At 35.2% G+C, this 22416-nt stretch overlaps 1 long non-coding RNA gene across 1 annotated transcript in view; it reads right to left on the bottom strand.

Annotated features, from left to right (window-relative positions):
* LOC134809607 (uncharacterized) overlaps nucleotides 1-22416 on the bottom strand; it is a 60916-nt gene that overhangs the window by 27427 nt on the left and 11073 nt on the right. The window lies entirely within an intron of this gene.

Raw genomic sequence — 22416 nt, 5'->3', positions numbered from 1 at the left:
TTTAACTAGTGCTTATAAGCATATAGTTGCCTATCAGCTTATGTCTTTAATTCTTCCAGTCAACATTGCTACCTGGGAGAAATATGGGACTGAAAAATAGAACAAGTTCATTGGCTGGGTGATTACCATTATTTAAGTTACCTGTTACTTTGATTCCTTTTACTAGGAAGGTTGGGTCCCGTTGCACATTTACGAATCACAGATTTGTGATTCACAAATTCACGGATCCTGTATGGTTTCAGACTTGCATATCTAACTGACCTCTATTAACTCCGCTTGAATATTTCAGGCACTTTAAATTCAATATTTACAAAACTGAACTCACCATGTTTCCCTACACCTGCTTTCCTACTTTTGTTTTCTATCTTAGTAAATGGAAACTTCCCCAACACAGTTGCTAGTATCAGAAAACAAGACAGTAATTTTCTTTCTTTCCTCTTCCTCAATCTATAATCTCTTCATCTTATTAATAATTAATATATTCTATTGAGTCTACCTCTTACATTTTTAAATCAATTTAGCCACCATTTACAACTTGCTTTTCCATGCTATCACCATCCTTCCTGTAAAAGAAGAGATGATATTGTCTGACGTGGACATGCAATTGACAAAAAAAGTCCCACATTGCCATATTGTTTCTGCATAATGCTTAGGTTCTTTCTGGTAGATAGTAATAGCTGTCAAAGAAATTTCAGGTATCAAGGATTAACCATTCTCCTATTACCCCGCTATTAACTTTTAATAAAAGCAAGTATCAGGCCAAATTCTGACAAATATATAGACATTTATTAGACAGATAGTCTTTAGCAAAACCATAAACTCAATTATTGCCTTTAGTTGGCACCACACAATCAGAAATCCTCTAAACTAATGCCTGAGTGGAGAAACAATCAAGGTTCAAACCTCAGACACCATCCTTAATTCTTACATCCTGTCAGGTAAAGTTTGAAGGTGTATAAATTTTAGTCATTCTACGTGTCTTTAAAATATTTAACTTAACAAATGATATTCTCTTTCTAGCATTCATCTTGCTAATTGACAGGTGTCTAGTTATATCAATAAGCACTATTTTTAACATTCAGTATGCTATTTATCAAAGAATTGGTTGTTGTTGGAGATAGGACTAGAGAAGGGCTTTCAGTGGTAGCCCTTGGGATGTGGCTGTTTTTGATTTGAGGCTAGTTGACCACCTTCTTTGGCTGTGCAATCATGATGATGTATGTTAGATACCTAGGCCCAGATCTAAAGCCTAAACTAACTGGTATATATATAATATTACATTGACTACTCTAAAATCTTGTAATGTAATATACAGACATTCTAGCAGTGCTTTTAGTCTTTCCTTCTCTGTAACCTTAAGGTACTTCTTAAACTGGAACTCTGATCATATTTATTTCTCAAAACTGATCAATGGCTTCCCATTGTTCTGATTATAAAATAAAAATTTCGCCTCATCTCACACTTACCTTTCAATCCTCCTCTCTCACTATCACCTTCACTCCTTGTGATTCCCCCTAAATATCTACTGAAAATATACTTTCATTCAAATTTTGAACTTTTCATATACTCTTCCATTTGCCTGGGAAATATTTTCCTTCTTCTTCACCTGTTCACCTTGTATCTACCCTTCAAGAGATGGGTTACACATCAGCCTGTCACTTCCTCAAGAAGCTTTTCTTTTTTTTTAAAGTCAGAGAGTCACACTCTGCTCTGTTACCTAGGGTGTAGTGCAGTGGCATGATTATGGCTCACTGCAAGCTTGACTTCCCTGGATCAAGTGATCCTCCCACCTCAGTCACCCAAGTAGCTGTGACTACAAGCATGTGCCACCACAGTCAGCTATTTTTTTTTTTTTTTTTTTTTTTTTTTTTAAGGAACAGGGTCTCACTATGTTACCCAGGCTGGTCTTGAACTCCTGTGCTCAAGTGATTATCTTGCCTTGGCCTTCCAAAGTCTTGGGATTTCAGGCATGAGCCACCATGCCTGGGCACAAGAAGCTTTTATGGACTGCAATTTCAAAAAGAAAATATGTTCCCACATTAGTCTGTGAAACATCTTTCATAACACTAATTACACCAACTTGAAATTCTCATTTCCACTTTGATTTGCTTGTTTCTATTACTCATTAGATCAAATGGAATAACTTACAATTCTTAGCACAATGCCCAGAACTAACTTGTTTCAACAAATGTAATAGTCCTTCTCTTTTATTCCCCATATCCCCAACAGTTCTTAATATCAACTTTAGATTTTATCTATAGAATAGTTTATTGCTAGAAAGATTAATGAGTTGAAAATGTTTCATTTTATAATTGAATTTATGTAGGAAAACAGTAGCAGGCAAAATTATACTATTTTTGAGTCTTTTAATTCAAAAGATGAGTAGTACAATGCAAAATGCCTTGATTTGGTGTTTATATATTTTCTTTCCCATATTTTAAAAAATGCTCCAATTCTTAGATCTCCCAAAACCTTGCATTACAAAAGCCAAATTTAACCCATTTGTGATTGTAATATAATGTTCAACTGTTGTATTATCTATACAACTCCAAAGAATGGATTGACCTCACCCCCTGTGCTCCTGCCTACAAATTGCCATTTACTTTTATTTGGGACATTTGTATATAGTTTTATCTATGTTTCATTATATCATTAGCAGTTTATACCTTTAGAGTCTAAAATCTTTGACTCAAGAGTCTATGGAAAAATGGAGAAAGATTTATTTATTAGGTTATTATCAACTAACTCTTCATAGTTGGCTGAAGCCTTAATAACAATAGGTTAGTCAGCATTTGAATAATAATTCTGGAAAAGATTAGGAAAACATAAATTGTGTTTACACGATTGTGCTCATGCACTAGCTAGTACCGAACAGCTGTAGTGAAAATCTTTTTTTTTTCTTTTTTTTTTTTTAATTTTTTATTATACTTTAAGTTTTAGGGTACATGTGCACATTGTGCAGGTTAGTTACATATGTATACATGTGCCATGCTGGTGCGCTGCACCCACTAACTCGTCATCTAGCATTAGGTATATCTCCCAATGCTATCCCTCCCCCCTCCCCCCTCCCCACCACAGTCCCCAGAGTATGGTATTCCCCTTCCTGTGTCCATGTGATCTCATTGTTCAATTCCCACCTATGAGTGAGAATATGCGGTGTTTGGTTTTTTGTTCTTGCGATAGTTTACTGAGAATGATGGTTTCCAATTTCATCCATGTCCCTACAAAGGATATGAACTCATCATTTTTTATGGCTGCATAGTATTCCATGGTGTATATGTGCCACATTTTCTTAATCCAGTCTATCATTGTTGGACATTTGGGTTGGTTCCAAGTCTTTGCTATTGTGAATAATGCCGCAATAAACATACGTGTGCATGTGTCTTTATAGCAGCATGATTTATAGTCATCAGGATACAAAATCAATGTACAAAAATCACAAGCATTCTTATACACCAACAACAGACAAACAGAGAGCCAAATCATGAGTGAACTCCCATTCACAATTGCTTCAAAGAGAATAAAATACCTAGGAATCCAACTTACACGGGATGTGAAGCACCTCTTCAAGGAGAACTACAAACCACTGCTCAAGGAAATAAAAGAGGATACAAACAAATGGAAGAACATTCCTTGCTCATGGGTAGGAAGAATCAATATCGTGAAAATGGCCATACTGCCCAAGGTAATTTACAGATTCAATGCCATCCCCATCAAGCTACCAATGACTTTCTTCACAGAATTGGAAAAAACTACTTTAAAGTTCATATGGAACCAAAAGAGAGCCCGCATCGCCAAGTCAATCCTAAGCCAAAAGAACAAAGCTGGAGGCATCACACTACCTGACTTCAAACTATACTACAAGGCTACAGTAACCAAAACAGCATGGTACTGGTACCAAAACAGAAATATAGATCAATGGAACAGAACAGAGCCCTCAGAAATAACGCCGCTTACCTACAACTATCTGATCTTTGACAAACCTGAGAAAAACAAGCAATGGGGAAAGGAGTCCCTATTTCATAAATGGTGCTGGGAAAACTGGCTAGCCATATGTAGAAAGCTGAAACTGGATCCCTTCCTTACACCTTATACAAAAATCAATTCAAGATGGATTAAAGACTTAAACGTTAGACCTAAAACCATAAAAACCCTAGAAGAAAACCTAGGCATTACCATTCAGGACATAGGCGTGGGCAAGGACTTCATGTCCAAAACACCAAAAGCAATGGCAACAAAAGCCAAAATTGACAAATGGGATCTAATTAAACTAAAGAGCTTCTGCACAGCAAAAGAAACTACCATCAGAGTGAACAGGCAACCTACAACATGGGAGAAAATTTTCGCAACCTACTCATCTGACAAAGGGCTAATATCCAGAATCTACAGTGAACTCAAACAAATTTACAAGAAAAAAACAAACAACCCCATCAAAAAGTGGGTGAAGGACATGAACAGGCACTTCTCAAAAGAAGACATTTATGCAGCCAAAAAACACATGAAAAAATGCTCATCATCACTGGCCATCAGAGAAATGCAAATCAAAACCAGTATGAGATATCATCTCACACCAGTTAGAATGGCAATCATTCAAAAGTCAGGAAACAACAGGTGCTGGAGAGGATGTGGAGAAATAGGAACACTTTTACACTGTTGGTGGGACTGTAAACTAGTTCAACCATTGTGGAAGTCAGTGTGGCGATTCCTCAGGGATCTAGAACTAGAAATACCATTTGACCCAGCCATCCCATTACTGGGTGAAAATCTTTTAAATGTAAATTGGCTCAGCTACCTGCACATGTGTGACCACTTTGAAATCAGCGAAATGCAGTATAGTGAGATCATCCTTGGAATTCCCGTCCCCCACGTTGAAGGCTGGTCACAATGCTCTGGGTCTATGGGCATTGGATCTCACAGAAACATTGATGAAATCATTTTTACTTACGATGTTACATTTAAAAAATGGCCTCTTTAGAAAACTTAGACCTAGTTTGAGTGCCTGAACTCTGTTTATCCTTAGGGTAACTGTTTTACCTCTGGCCATTCAGGTAGATCAGGTTGTCAGCTGCAAATACCCTCTTCCCAAAGTATAAAGAGTACATCCTCATATTTATCTGTACTCACAAGAGGAGAAAAATTTCTTAAGAATTATATTTAAACAGATATTCTCACCTGCCATAAACAAACAGGTTTAAGTATGTCATATTATTGCAAAAAGCCTTTTTTTTTTTTTAAATGGAAAAGCTAGAGACAGTCAAAAAAAATAAAGCTAATCAAGCGGGCCCCCATTTTGGGTGGTAGCCCAGAACAGCAGAGGAAGCAGGTTTAGAAACACAGCAGGCAGAGACACAGATAATCATCATCAGAACAGGCAAGTGCAGATTTACCCTGAAGCTAATGATGCTTAAACTATGGAGCCCTCCTATCTAACTGCTGAGAGCGCAGGGAGTTTCTGGAAATTGTGGGAGGTTCTAGGTAAATAGAGTAAACAACATTGGAAGCAACTCTGATAAATAACCTTGAAATATCTTGGATGAAATTAATCTCTATCTCCAAAGCTCTAGTAATTGTTGATTCTAAATATTTACTTTGGAACCTCATTATGAGTTTGTAGTTATATATTTTTTTCTTAGAAAACCTCTACCTCAAATTATATCAGTTTCAGGCCTCACAGAATGTGGACCCTTCCTTACCAAACAGAAAAGGCTAAAGGAGTTTCATTCCATTTCCTTTTAGTTCCTATTACTGATATTTTCACTTGTAGCTTGGAGGTCACAGTCTGTGTTTTGGGAGCTACCGTTAGATATATGGGCTTTCTTCACTAATTTATTGGTATTTCTGTTCAAGAATCAATAGTAAGATAAAAATAATCTGTAAACTTACTTGAAATAGTGGAATTTAATTTGACTGGGGGGATCAGTCCTAACAGTGTCATTTTAGAAAAACATAATTATTTTCACATTTTATTCATATAATAGATGAGATGTGAAATGAGCTTCATGGATGATAAACACACTGATGGCTGCTAAGTTTTACACTGTATAAACAAGAATTGAGCTGCTGCTATAGAAAACCATAAAATTTTAGTTTAGATGCTAGATATGGAGACAATAAAAATACTCTAAATGAAAGAAGGTTATTAATCCTATAATGAGATCAGAGTATCATATGCATTTATGTACCTGTAAATAGAAGAAGAAATGAGTTTGTCTCCACACACAATTAGAGGTATATGCCAAACTTATATTTTAAATATTAAAGTCAATTATCCTTTGGGAAAAATCACTTGTAAAGGATATCATAATTATAAATAGTTTTATTTTTGTGACATGGAAATAATTACATCTTCTAAGTCATGAAAAATACCAAATAGAGAATACTGAACTTCAATAGAAGATACAGAGGCAAAGATCAGTTGTGATTTTGCACATTTAAAAAAGAAATAAAAAGAAATGTGTTTATTTGAAAATAGTTCTAAACAAGAAAAGATCAGAACCCCACAAATTCTAAAGCATTGTACTAGTCATTAGCTTCAGTGGAAATATAAACTGGAACTCTGCAAAGACAGCAACAAGAGACTGTAGAACATATTTAGATATAGAATACATTAGAAAAGTGACTTGGTCAGGCTCGGTGGCTCACGCCTGCAATCCCAGCACTTTGGGAGGCTGAGGCAGGTGGATCACTTGAGGCCAGGAGTTCGAGACCAGCCTGGCCAACGTGGTGAAACCCCGTTTCTACTAAAAATACAAAAATTAGCCGGGCATGGTGGTGGGCACCTGTAATCCCAGCTACTTGGGAGGCTGAGGCAGGAGAATCACTTGAACCAGGGGGGTCGGAGGTTGCAGTGAGGCAAGATTGTGCCACTGCACTCCAGCCTGGGAAACAGAGTGAGACTCCGTCTCAAAAAAAAAAAAAAAAGAAAAGAAAAGAAAAGAAAAGAAAAGTGACTTATTTTGCCCATTTAAGAAAAATGCAGATTAGCATTTATCTTCCTCGATCTCATATGACCACATGCTCCTCATATGTTATGAAATTCCAGGAGATAAAAGCAAAATGCGAATATCACTTCAATGTTTTCATTGTGGTAGATGGGTATGCCTAACGTGGTGTTAAAGAGTTCTCAGTAGTGTTGTAGATGATCTCCAAGCCCCTGTCTATCACTGGGATAAAGACTACCTCAATAATAAATTTTAAAATGCATTAACTTGAATGTATGATATACTATTTTCATATTGCCTAAAGGATTTGACTTCTGCTGTCAATTCTAATTAAAATTTAAAAATTGGGAAAGATGCAGATACTGGTTTTGATAAGCCACAAGATGAAAGCTATAATCCTCTCATCCTCATTCAGCTATCCAATTAATAACTGGATTACAGTTTCTCTGAAAAAAATGCTCCCATTGTTCACATCTTTCTGGACAGCACACAGCTTGTTAAACTACCTTGGGAGCACTGAGTTTTAAATATATATCAGAGAACAACTATGTAGAGTATCTGATATTCACTTTTTCAATGTTGTATCACTAAAAATCATTTATCTCATACCTGCATAAACTATATGAAAATCTATTATATTCCTTGAGGAATTCATATCATCAACTTGACACTATACCAGATGCAAAAAGAGACAGCTTCTAAGATTGGGTCTTTTTAAAAAAGGTCTCTCTGCCCCAGTAATACCTCTTAAAAATTCTTCTGCTTTCTTTTCGTACTTTTTATTTAATTAGAGGCAGAAAATTGAAAAAAAGAAGACAAAACAGAAACTCTAATCTGATTTAGAAATAGGAACATTTACTTATTTTGTTCAAGAAAGCAATACAATTATTTCTCTTCCTTGCTTCTCCTGAAAGCAGTGCTTATATTTACCAAGCTTTTATAACGAAACACAATTAATGTCTGCTGCTATATGTTTATCCACTGAACCACACAGCCAACATCACCATAGAAAACTGGTCATGTAATCTTAACGATATTAAAGAAAAGTCATAGTTTCTTCTGTAAAATTATCTTAACATAAGCTAATTCCATAAGCTAAGCCACGTTGTTCTTTTTAGATTTACAGAAAACTGTTGAAGTTAACACATAAATAGTGTACCCAGTTTCCTCTGCATTACATTACATTAATGAAGCAATATTGGCACTTCATTATTCATGAAGTACATGCTTTATTCAGAGTTCTGTAGTTTTTAATTTCGTGTCCTTTTTCTCTCCCAGGATCTCATCTAGGGCACTGCATTACATTTAGTCATCATGTGTCCTTAGGTTCTTCTTGTCTGTGAAAGCTTCTCAGACTTCCTTAGTTTTGAAGAGATATGTACTAGTCAGATATTTTGTAGAATGTCTCTCATGTGGGCTTTGCCTGCTTCTTTGTCTGGACTGTATTTATTTATTTATTTTGCTTTTGAGTGTTTTTTCACAATTAGACAAACATACCAGTTTTGGAAAGAAAGACCACAGAGGTTTGTATCATTTTCATTATATCCTATGAAGGAACATACTATCAATATGACATCACTATTGACGTTAATCACTAGAATGGGGTACTACACTATTTTTGCTTTTGTAATTTTCTAATTTTGGTTCTGTTGGTTAGTAGTGTTAATAACAGCAAAATCAAAACTGATTGTTTAGATTTGCTATATTCCCTGAAATCTTAAACTCAATCAGTTTTTTCTCAAATATTCAAATTAACATTCAAAAGAGATGCTTTTTAAAAGTCATATAAAATCCTTTAAATAATCTGTTATCTTGAACACTTTAGGATTCTCAGGATTTCTCCCATTGAAAATGTTTCTAATTTGCTGTGTTCATATATGTGAACATGTTTTCTTTTCTATTAAAAAAATGCATGAATAGAAATGTACAAAACAATTTTCAGCTGTATTAAAGGGATAATGATTAAACTAAATAAAAAGAACTAAAAGAAAATGTAGAAAAATAAGAAATAATATAACATATATTATTCCCTTTAAGAAGAGAAGTCCTTCTTAAAACAAGACCTACTTTAGAATAAATAATAAAGCAATTATCAGCTTGATTATTTAAATGTTAAAACGTTCTGAACAACCAAAAAAAGTGCTATAAAGAAAGTTAAAATCTAATGAAATGAAAGACTGGGAGAACATATTTTCAATATGTGTAAATTATCAATAACCAGAATATTGTCAATCTTTATTAAAAATTAAAAGGAAAAGACAAAATCAAAATAAGAAAAGGAACAAAGAATTAATTTTTAGCCAATTACCAGGTGGCAAAATACAAATAACTGATAGAGCTATGTAAAAATGTTTACTTGTACTGTCATATCAAAAATGTAAAGTAAGCCAATAATGAAATACTTTTCCCACTAATCCAATTGGCAAAAATGTAAACATCAAATGAAGAAATAGTTCTAAAGCACATGCTTTGTGGAAATGTAAATTTATACATTTTAACATAACAATTTTATAGTATATACTTACATTTTCAGTGGCCACACCCTTTAGCTTAATAATTCCATGTCTTACTATCTAGCCTAGATTGTACCTCTATACAAAAATCTGTTTAGAATTAGTATTGTTACAGAATTGTCTGTAATAATAAACAAAAAACTGCCTGTGTCCATAAATAATAAAATACAGCCATATTTTTATATACGTAACAATGAAATTAAAGAAAAAATAGTAATATCTAACACTAATTCACTTCCTTGATTAAGTTTTAAGTGTTTCATTATTTTTGTTGCTGTTGTAAATGGGATTGTTTTAAGAAAATGAAGAATACCCATTTGGTTTGTTGAATAGTTTGTTGTTAGTGTATAGAAACACAACTTATTTTTGTTTGTCAATTTTGTATCCTGAAACTTTACTGAATTTGTGTACTCATTTAAACAATTTTTTGTGGGGTCCTTAGAGGTTTCTCCATATAAGATCATTTCAACTGCAGAGAGAATTTTATTTCCTCTTTTCTGATTTGGATGCCTTTTATTTCTCTTTCTTTCCTAATTACTCTATATATTATTCCATTTTCAGATTGCTGTCAGAATGCCTGAGACTGGGTAACTTGTAAAGGAAAGTAGTTTAATTGACTCACAGTTCCATATGGCTGGGGGTCTCAGGAAACTTACCATCATCACAAAAGGGTAAGCAGGCATGTCTTACATGGCAGTAGGTGAGAGAGAGAGCAAGAGCCGGGAAACCTGTCTTATAAAACCATCAGATCTCGTGAGAACTCACTCACTATCATGAGAACAGCATGGGGGAAACCACTCTCATGATCCAATCACCTCCCACTGGGACCTCCCTCCACATGTAGGGATTATGGGAATTACAATTCAAGATGAGATTTGGGTGGGGACACAAAGTTAACCTTATCACTCTAGCTAAGACTTCCAGTACTAGGTTGAATAAAAGTAATGAGACTGGGCATCCTTGCCTTGTTTATAATCTTTGAGAAAAGGCTTTCAATTTTTCACCATCAGATATAATGTTAGGTGTGGGACCTTTTATATATTGCTTATTATATTGAGGTAAATTACTTCTTTACCTAGTTTGTTGAGAGTTTTTCTCATAAAAGCGTGCTCAATTTTTTCAAATGCTTTTTTGCCTTTACTTAGATAGTCATGTGACTTTTTACCCTTCATTTTGTAACTGTGGTATATCACATTAATTAGCTTGCCTATCCTGAACCCTCCTTCATCCCAGAAATAAATTCCCCTTGGTCATGTTGTACGATTCTTTCAACGTACTAGTAAATACAATTTCATAGTCTTTTGTTGAGGACTGTTATACCTATGTTCATCGGGAATATTAGCCTATAGTTTTCTTTTTCATTTAGCCTTTCTGTCTGGCTTTAGTATCAGGGTAATGATGGCTTCATAAAATGAGTTTGGAAGTCTTTGTTGTTCAATTTTTTGGAGGAGCTTTAAAAGGGTTGGTGTTAATTGTTTTTGAAATGTTCATAAAATTCACAAATGAAGCCATCTGGTCCGGGGCTTTTTTTGTTGTTGTTTAAAAAGTTTGACTGCTGATTTAATTTTCTTACTTGTGAGACACTGAATAAAGATGGCAGGTAGGAGGCAGGACTAGCTTGCAGCTCCCACTCGCACAGGCAGAGCAGCGTGTGGCGACTCGCATTGTGAACTTTTACTCCAAGAAGTACCACAGCAACATACCAGGAAAGCTGAGAGAATCCACAGACCCTCTGAAGGAACTGGATCACAGCTGCAGGCTCCCTGAGATGCTGAAAAACTGAGTCTCAGCGGGGAGGCTGGTGGTCTGAGGCAACTTCTCAGCCCTGGTCACCGGAAATAGACTCTGTGCTGTTGGTGGGGCATGGTGGGAGTGAGACCAGCCTTTAGGACTGTGGGCTGCATGGGAGTGGAGTGTGGCATGTGACTGAAGGCTTTCCCCTACTTCCCTGGTGACCTGTGTGACTCAGCAGAGGCAGCCGTAATCCCCCGGGAAAATACCTCCATTGGCCTGAGAACCACACCCCCATGCCCCATATCAGCTGCAGTAAGCCCTGCCCAAGGAGACGCTGTGCTCAGACATGCCTATCCCTGCCCCCACCTGGTGGTCTTTCTCTGCCCGCCCAGGTTGCCTAAGACAAAGGACACAATCTCTTGGGAGCTCTATGGCCCTGTCCACCACCTGAGAAACCTTAATACTTAACCAGGCAAGTTTGCTTCCTTCCTATAGTACCACAGCCAATGTGCTCTCGAAAGCATCACCTCCTGGCTGGAGGCCGACCAACACAAAACCAGCTCACTAAACAAAAATACAACCAAGGACCCTCAAAGAGTTCGCTTCACTCTCCTGTTTCCTCCACAGAAGCTGGTATCCACAGCTGAAACACCTGAAGATAGATCACATCACAAGACTCTTTGCAGACATTCCCCAGTAGCAGCCTGGAGCCCAGTAGATCTGCTGGGTGGTTAGACCCAGAAGAGCAAAAACAATCATCACTGCACTTTGGCTCTCAGGAAGCCCCATCCCTAGGGGAAGGGGGAGAACTCCACTTCAAGGGAACACCCTGTGAAACGAATCTGAAAAGCAGCCCTGGAGCCCCACATCTTCCCTCTGATATAGTCTACCCAAGTGAGAAGGAACCAGAAAAACAATTCTGGTAATATGACAAAATAAGGTTCTTTAACATCTCCAAAAGATCACACCAGCTCACAAGCAATGTATCCAAACTAAGACAAAACTCTTAATTGCCCAAAAAATAATTCAGAAAGTCTATTACTAAGCTAAGCAAGGAGGCACTGAGAAAGGAGAATTCTAACTTTAAAAAATCAAAAATTTGATACAGATTAAGAAAGAAAAAATCTTAAGTGAAATAGCAGAAATAAAAGACAATCACAACTTCTGGAAATCAAGGACACACTTAGATAAATGCAAAATGCACTGGAAAGTCTCAGCAATAAAATCAAACAAGCAGAAGAAAGAACTTCAGAGCTCAAAGACAAGACGTTCAAATTAACCCAATCCGTGAAAAACAAAGAGAAAAAGAATTTTAAAAAATGAACAAAGCCTCTAAGAAGTTTGGGACTATGTTAAGTGTCCAAACCTAAGAATAATTGGTTTTCCCAAGGAAGAAGAGAAATCTAAGTTTGGAAAATATATTTGAGGCAATAATCTAGGATAACCTCCCTGGCCTTGCTAGAGATCTAGACACCCAAATATAAGAAGCTCAAGGAACACCTGGGAAATTTATCACAAAAAGATCATCACCGAGGCACATAGTCATCAGGTTATCTAAAGTCAAGACAGAGGAAAGAATCTTAAGAGCTGTGAGGCAAAAGCATCAGGTAACCTATTAAAAAGAAAAAAAAAACCTATCAGAGTAACAGCAGCAGATTTATCAACAGTAACCAAGCTAGAAGGGACTGGGGTCCTGTTTTAGCTTCCTTAAACAAAATTCAGCCAAGAATTTTGTATCCAGTGAAACTAAGCTTCATAAATAAAGGAAAGATACAGTCTTCCAGACAAACAAATGCTGAGAAAATTTGCCACTACCAAGCCAGAACCACAAGAACTGCTAAAATGGGCTCTAAATCTTGAAACAAATCCTCAAGATACACCAAAATAGAACCTCCATAAAGCATAAATCTCATAGGACCTATATAACAATAACACAATTAAAAAAAGGTATTCAGACAACAAATAGGACAATGAATAGAATAGTACCTCACATCTCAATACTAACATTGAATGTAAATGGCCTAAATGCTCCACTTAAAAGATACGGAATGGCAGAATGAATAAGAATTCACCAACCAAGTTTCTGCTGTCTTCAGGAGACTCACCTAACACAAGGACTCACGTAAACTTAAGGTAAAGGGGTGGAAAAAGATATTCCATGCAAATGGACACCAAAAGCAAGCAGGAGTAGCTATTCTTACATTAGACAAAACAAGCTTAAAAACAACAGAAGTTTAAAAAGAGAAAGAGGGACATTATATAATGATAAAAGACTATCCAAAAGAAAAATATCACAGTCCTAAATATGTATGCACCTAACACGGGAGCTCCCAAATTTATAAAACAATCACTGCTACACCTAAGAAATGAGATAGATGGCAACACAATAATAGTGGAGTATTTTAATACAGTCGTCCCTTAGTATCCATGGAGGATTGGTTTCAGGACCTTCCTCAGATACCAAAATCTGTGAATTCACAAATCACTGATATAAAAATGATATAGTATTTGCATATAGTATGCACATCCTCCCATATAGTTTGAATCACTTCTAGATTACTTATAATACTTAATACAATGTGAAAGTTATGTAAATAGTTGTTATACTGTATTGTTTGGGGAATCATGACAAGAAAAAGTCTGTACGTATTCAGTAGAGGTGCAATTAAAAAATATTTTCAATATGAGATTGGCTGAATCCATGCATACAGAACACACGGATAGGCAGGAACATCTGTATTCTCATTTGCATTACTCTTACATTGCTTGCCACTTTAATTTCATTTCCACAATGACTGGATATTACTTATAAGAGTATTTCTTAATTTTAAATTAGGTAAGTTTTTTTTTGTTTTCAAAAGGTCACCTTTTAATAATTTATTTCTATTTCTTAATTATGATCATGTCTAAAATTTAGATATATATTGTCCATCATTTGTAGTCCATAAGTGTCTCTGTATATCTCTTTATTGATATTGCCTATGCATACAAATATATAATGAAATTTATTGAATATATTATTCAGTTACCTTATATTTTATCTATTTTTTGCTCATGATATCTATCTAATCTTAAAAGAAATATATTAAAATCTTTTAATCTTTAAAGGTTTTTTATTGCATTACTAGTAGCATTGGCTTTGAATATATTCAGCTGCTATTTATTTCAGTGCCTAAGAATTTTTTATTATAATATTTCTTTCTTAACTTGGAGCTCTTTATGAAATTCTGCACCTCAATATTCTTTATTGCTATTAACCTAAAATTCAACTCTTTATATTATTTATACTGCCACTTTCATTTTGCTTTCCTTGTCTTGTCTCTCTTTGATCATATCTTCATTTTCAACCTCTTTCAATGTGCAATTTTAAGTGTTTCTTAAAAACAGAAAATAGCTAGGTTTGAAGTTTTACTCTAGTCTTGCTATCACTGTTTTTTAGAATCATTGAGCATGCTCACATTTAATGCAGAAACTTACTTATTTCATTTTATTGTTTTGTCCCATTAACATGTGCAATTTATTTTGCTTTATTACTTCATCTGTTTTTGTAATTACTTATGCTGTTTTATCCCTTGTTAACTTGGATATTTGTGTATATAGTTACCTTTCCTTTCCCCAAATTCATGTATTTCCCCCTTCAAGAGGCTCTGCTTTCTGAAGGGACAGCCTCCTGAAAATTTCAGAATACATAGTCCCCCTCCTCCTCCTGTCCCAAGTGTTGCTGAGATAATTTAGGACTGACTTTTTTTGGTATTTTTAAATATCTTACTTTATTTTATTTTACATTCTGGGATACATGTACAGGACATGCAGGTTTGTTACATAGGTAAACGTGTGCCATGGTGGTATGCTGCACAGATCAACCCATCACCTAAGTATTAAGCCCCACATGCATTAGCTATTTATCCTGATCCTCTCCCTTCCCCTACACTCCCAACCCCAACAGGCCCCAGTGTATGTTGTTCCCCTCCCTGTGTTCATGTGTTCTCATTGTTCAGCTCCTACTTATAGGTGAGAACATGCGGTGTTTCGTTTTCTGTTCCTGAATTAGTTTGCTGAGGATAATGGCTTCCAGTACCATCCATGTCCCTCAAAGGACAAGATCCCATTCCTTTTTATGGCTGCATAGTATTCTATGGTGTATATGTACCACATTTTCTTTATCCAGTCTCTCATTGATGGGCATTTGAGTTGATTCTTTGCCGTTATGAATAGTAATGCAACAAACATATGCATGCATATATCTTTATAATAGAATTATTTGTATTTCTTTGGGTATGTACCCAGTAATTGGATTGCTAGGTCAAATGGTATTTCTAGTTCTAGGTCTTTGGGGAATCACCACACTGCCTTCCACATGGCTGAACTAATTTACATTCCCACCAACAGTGTAAAAGCATTACTGTTTCTCCACAGCCTCACCAGCATCTGCTGTTTTGACTTTTAGTTTCATTTTTCTCCTTGCAGTACCTCCCTTCCATGTCAATCTTTATCTCTTAACTTCCTCATTCACATTTAGTCTAAGTTTTTTTTACAATTAACTATACATATTGCAAGATTCTTTGCTTACCTTGTTCTCTTTTTCACTTAATCTTCTGCTATTTGATATTCCTGTTCTGATTCATTTGGTTTGAAGAGTTCTTTTCTAATATTTTATTTAAAAGTGGTGCTTGGTGATATATTCTCAGAATCCTTGCCTAGCCTCAATTTTTTTTCCATCATGATGATAAATGATACTTTGGAAGCATATGGAGCCTTTGCATTGTCATTATGGCAGTGGTCTGCATTACACTATCTTCTAGCTTAATAAATCCAAAGCCACCATTTATGCTCCTGTGACTCCATCTCATACAAATAAAAGCACCAGCCGAGAAATACATATGTATAAATATATCAGTTGTGGAATCATTTATAGAATTAAGAAGCAACTGCTGGTAAAAATTGTATAAAATGATAAGGGATTTGGTGAATTATTATGGTACAAGTATACTTGAAATATCATTTGGAATTTTAAAGGAATGAATTAAGGCTCTACTAATGCACTTAAAAGAATTTATGTGAGCATGGGTTAATTTTTTAAAGCCAGAGAAGAGAAGTAATATGAGATCATTTTTGCATAACAATGACAAATAAGTCTTATATATGACTGTGTGTTTTGTGATTCAGTTGTTAAATAAACATAGAGAAGAGTGTGGGAAAATGTGCAAAAAGTTATTGATATTGCATAGATGAGGTAAGGGGAATTTGGAAAAGAGAAGGAAAGATGTATTAAGTAAAAGAATAAAAGGTGTGATAAAGGCAGTGTATGAGGTATGATAGTGCATGTGTAAATATTCATATGTGTCAGTATGTGGGTGTCTGCATGTTTGTTTATATATTTGAAAGGAGAATCACCAAACCACTCATGGTGGTTTCCACAGGGTGTTGAGATTTAAGGTGGTTTTTATTCTCTTCCTTATAATGGTATATTCTGTTTGGTATATACATTGAGAATTACAAATTAGTCAATCTAGTAAAAGAAAGCTGTTTACATTTTGTTAAAAAAAGAAAGATGTCATATAAAATAGTGAAAACATCTTATACATATCTACTCATCATGGTATTTATATAAATGCAACACCTATGATCATGAAAAGTATAACGCTGAATTAATATAATCATCCATCCATCTATCCATCCAGAAAATAATTCCAATGGACAATTAGGAGGTAGAATGAATAATTTATACAGTATCACAACCACAGAGTTAGATATCTATACAATGTATACATTTTTGATATATTATCAATCTGTAATTTATCCAAATATTATTAATAAAACATATGCTATGTTTTATATTAACAAGAACATCTATCAGAATGTTTTTATGAACATATTTCTTCTGTTTTAATGTATTCATTTTTAAATATTTATAATCACCCTCTTCAAATATTCCAGCTAAACTCTCTAGAGGTAGAGCTCTGTCACTATTTATAATTTTACACAGACCCTTAATATTTATAGTTTTATATGTCTTTGCTTTCATTTTCTAGAATAATATAGAATATATATTCTATATTAATAAATCTAGCTCGGCCATGCTTTTCTTTAGGTGGCAACCTGAACTCCATTTTAGAGTAGTCAGACAGATTTGTAGATTCTAGAGGAGGAAACCTCGGTGTTGTTGGATTGGAGTGAACAAGAGAAAAGGTAACAGGATATGAAGCAGAGAAAAAATGGGAATTTTAACCATAGAAGACCTTTAAGGTAATTTTCAGGACTTTGTTTTTTACTTGATTAGAATGGGGACTCATCACACCATTTTGCATAGAATACTGACATGATCTGACATAGATTTTAAAGAATCACTATTCTGTGTAGTAAAAAATGTAGAGAGCAAAGACAGGAGCAAGGAGAATATTTGTGAGACTCTGGCAATGATTCAAGTAATAACTAATGGTGGCTTACACCAGTGTGGTAGCAGAGGAAGGAGTGAGAAGTGGTTGGAGTCTGGATATACTTTGAAAGGATATATAAATGGGATTCCTAAGAGACTTAATCTGTGATGAGAGAAAAAAAGAAACAGTCAAAGATAAATGTACAACTTTGGCCTGAGCCACTGAGATTGAAAGACGGTGGGAAAAGCAAGATTGTGGTGGAGAATGAGGAAATCAGGACTTGTTTGGGACTTGTTTGCGACTTGTTGTGTTTAAGATATATATTAAGATATGTATGTTAAGATATACATATATATGATTTTTGAATTTTAAGACATACAAGACTTTTCAGATAGATATATATGACTTTTGAATTTTATGCATAATTGTTTTTAATCACTACAAGAAAAAATTCTTAGATACTCAGATCTGTTTAATTCTAGGTTAGAGTCTAGCTTCATATCACTTAAATCACCTGAAATAATTATTGTCCAGGGAAACTTCACAGTGGCCACTTGGCAGCCATTTTCTGCTGCTCTCCTGCAGTGTCTTCTAGATAACTATGACATACCTTATGGTCTCATGACAGACAAACTTAGAAAATGTTTCACTCTTTCAACATTTTTCTATTTTTGCATGGTTGCCTAGAGCAAACAGTCTCACTTCTAGTATGACTAGACATTGTAGTTTTTATTTCATCACATTTTCAAATTATATCACTTTTGTAATGTCACTTGTATAAGTTCTGTCTCATCCTAATTTCCATCAGTGTCTCATCTCATGTTTTATGAAAAGAATAGCCACTGTCACCTACTCTTCTCTGAATACATTTTCCCTTCATAAAATTTCTATTTTTTTCTTTTGAAATGTTTTCTGGTTGATCTAGGGAAATTACAGCCAGAATCTTGTTGTGAAAGAGCATCATTTTCTAAATCAAAGAAAAAAAATAGTCCTGGAAACAAGATGGAAGATTCTCTCATCCAGAATGAGTGCTGCTGAAGTGAGAGGGACAATTCTGAAGTCTACAAACAGTGAGGCTCCACTTTTTCAGAGGCAGTTCTGATGCTGTGCTCTACAAAGAAAGGTGATTGAATCTCTTCATAAGGACTCATAAATTTCAAGTGTAATCATTCCATCAACCCTAAACTCGCTAGCATCTGAATGAATGGCAAGAACAGTGAAAACTCTTCAAACCAAAGATGATCCCTTAAATTAGGAAAAGTTTTGAATATTATTTTCTAGTTAATCATGGTTCCAGACATATTCTCTATAGAGTATTAATTCTAAGCAATGGAAGGAATACTGATACAAATAGTGATAGATTATAGATAGGTAGATAGATAGATAGATGGATAGACAGATGACAGATAGACAGATATCATATATTGAGCCCATATTAACTGCCAGAAACTCTGTTAAATGATGTTTATTTCATTTAATCCTGAAAGTAATCTATAAGTAGAATTTTTATTTACATTTTACAGATAAATAAAATGAGGCTTAGAGAAGAAAATTACTGGTAGTTATTGGGCCAACGACAGGTTTGATTCCAAACCCAATACTCATGAACACTACACAACACTGTTTACTGTTTATTGAGCTGATACTGATGATATTTAATCCTAATAAATACTATCATTCCCATTTTATAAATGTGAACATTTGGCCTTGAGGAGATTAAAAAATTGACATAATAAGTTGCAGAACCAGGATTCAAACACACAGTGGTCTGACCCCAGTGTCAGTGTCTTTTTCACTGTTCTGTGCTCCTGAGTATCAGCAAGACCCTCCAAAATTTTATGAGTTAATCTGATAAAATCAGTTCATAGGAGATGCAATAAAACCAAAAGAAAAAACCACCCTAGGAAGCAGAGTGGCTTCCAGTTTACAAACTGGCTACTAGGCAAAATGTTGGTAGTATTAATACAACAAGCTCAACTATGTAGCTCCCATGGCAGCCAAGTCCCAGTGATGACAGCAGATGTATTAGATTATTATAAGTTGGCACTTTTGCTATTTCAATCATGCAACAAGTTCATCTTGTTTTGACTCATTGCTCACCAAGCAATGAGTCAAATTCTGATTTTAATTTGGTTTCCTTTGTGGCTTTCTACCGCAACACTAACTAGTTCCTCTGGTATCTATGATAATTGTATTTCTCATGTTAATTTAATGACTAGGCTACTTAGTGAACAGATCATTTCCGTTTTGAATTTGGTAATATAAGTCTCCTAGAGTCACTTAGTAACTAACTGACCAACTTCTGGTGATGCACTGGAGTGATCAGACCCTGAACTACAAGGATTTTCTAAGGTAATGCTATTAGGTGAATTACTCGGGGCCACACCCCAGTTACTGATTGTGAACCCATTATCCCACTGTGATCCTAAAACTACAGCAAAGAAAAAATCAATTTAGTGATCCATTATTGGTCACTGTGTATATACATACATGAATAAATGTTTTTTCCAATTTCTTTACTACAGTTTGTTTCAGTGTTCCAATGCCAGTAAATAAATATTAGGTTTGGGTTCCCAAAGATTAGTTTCCTTTCAATATTTACATATTAATATTTATAACTAGCACATGTGTGGCTTAATATAATTCATAAGCTATTTTTCTCCTTTATGTTAGTGTATTGAGTTAGGTATATTTTTATATTGTGGTACATGTTTTATACTTACTGTTTTAACTATGGCATATATTATTTTCTCCCATTTCATTCTGAAAATTGTGGGAAAATGAGGATTCTGTTTGGCTTCATTAGCCTTTTTGGAAATATAGCACAACTATATATGGTGTTAAAGAATTAGATTATATTTCAGCAAAGAAAATTTATTTTATCAGGCCTGAGTTCCTAAGGAATGCAAAAACCCCTGCCCACTTGTTCCAAACTATCAAATGAAAAAGGATTAATATTTAATCAAAAGAAATATCATTCTGTATTATTATTAGGTAAAATAATTTTACTTTGCACTCGCTGGTGCTTCCTTTATAAGCCATGAAAATGTTAACTTGATGCTCCACTAAGTGTTTTGAATTATCAAAAATATTTGCCAACTTCATCTTTCTGAAGCTAATTCATCAATAGCCTGAATATTTTTCCAACTAATAAAAATATGCTTATAAAAAGATAACATTCAAGCCATAACCTGAAAATGCCAATTCATTAGAAGTATAGCCAAAAGTACTGTCTACATTCTTAGGCTTGTTTTTTTCAAATTTTTTTTTTTATCAGAAATGAGGTCCTATGTATTAGTGGAAATGTACCAAATATAGTATCAAGAATTACACTGTCCAATCAAGCCATTCTGACTTATAAAATGCTGTAAAAACACTCCTTAATATTCAAGAAACATAGACTTTTTAAGGATAATTGAAACTATGTTATGAGTACTTTATATCAAGTCACCATATGTCACTGTGTCAGGTGAAATTTTAACTCCATAAAAATGAGAAGTAAAAAAGATTTGAAGTGGATTTTTTTAAAAACTGGAAAGAAATTGTTTTCATTGTCTAAAGATTATACAACTCTTTTCCCTAGCCCCAGCAATGTTGAAACCTGATATACATCACAGAAAAATAATAGCAATCACAAGAAATACAATAAATTATAACATGACACAGAAAAATATTGAAAGTTTCTCTCTTGTTCAATGTGGGAACTCTTACTCTACACCTTCTGGTTTGAGCAGTACTTGTAGGCATTCATGGAGTTTATGCAGATAGTAGAATTCCATATGCTTTTCCATGTAAAGTTTAGTATTTCTGAAAAAAACAAAAAAAGCCTCCACGTTGGTCTTTCCATTCCTCCAGACCTTGAGAAAAATTTCTATGGCAGTGTCAAAATGTTGCTTGGAAGTAACACTTAGCAGATAAGAGCTTTTTCTATGTGTAAAGAAGGTCACAATGTTGAGCATGTCAACCGTTTTTTTTTTTTTTTTTTTTTTTGAGATGGAGTTTCACTCTTGTTGACCAGGCTGAAGTGCAGTGGCACGATCTCGGCTCACTGCAGCCTCGCCCTCCCAGGTTTAAGCAATTCTCCTGCCTCAGCCTCTTGAATAGCTGGGATTACAGGCATGTGCCACCATGCCTGGCTAATTTTGTAGTTTTAGTAGAGACAGGGTTTCCATGTTGGTCAGGCTGGTCTCAAACTCTTGACCTCAGGTGATCCGCCCATCTTGGCCTCCCAAAGTGCTGGGATTACAGGCGTGAGCCACTGTGCCCAGCAAGCATGTCAACTCTTATAAAGCCTTCTCAGCAGTGTATGATGTGCAAGTGGTATATTCAGATTGTTTTAAAGAGCAACTAAATCAGCAGGCAAAGCATATTTTTAAAAGAGTGCAGTTTCTCTCCCCACTTCACAGGGATTTGGGGTTATAGACAGTAAATTAACTCCCTGAAGAAATGCTTCCCGTTGTGTCATGCATTCCAGATTCCTAAATATCTTCTGAAGACGTTGCAGTTCGCCAACACCTTTTTTACTGTGGCCTGCCATCTGATCCAACCGTCCAACAGCAGTTACTTGTGTGCTTGCTCTATTAACCTATGCCAAAACGCAGTTGCTTTTGAAAACCACATCACCTCCTGGCTCCTGGTGACCTTATAGCCAGGTAAACCTGGCAGGTCTTAGCAAGAATCACTATTAAACCAGTGAAATCCACTTTGAACTACCTTAGGAAAATAAACAAAACAGTGAAACTACTGCCCATTGTCCATCAGTGTTATTAGTGCTTTAAAAATCAAACCACCCTGAGTCATCAAAGTGGAGAAGGCACTATTTAGCCCAGTACTATGAATTCCCGGTATAGT

Source organism: Pan troglodytes, chromosome 2 (genome assembly GCF_028858775.2).
Source record: "Pan troglodytes isolate AG18354 chromosome 2, NHGRI_mPanTro3-v2.0_pri, whole genome shotgun sequence".
In the NCBI taxonomy this organism is placed as follows: domain Eukaryota; kingdom Metazoa; phylum Chordata; class Mammalia; order Primates; family Hominidae; genus Pan; species Pan troglodytes.
This window is presented reverse-complemented; position numbering and strand designations above follow the sequence as displayed.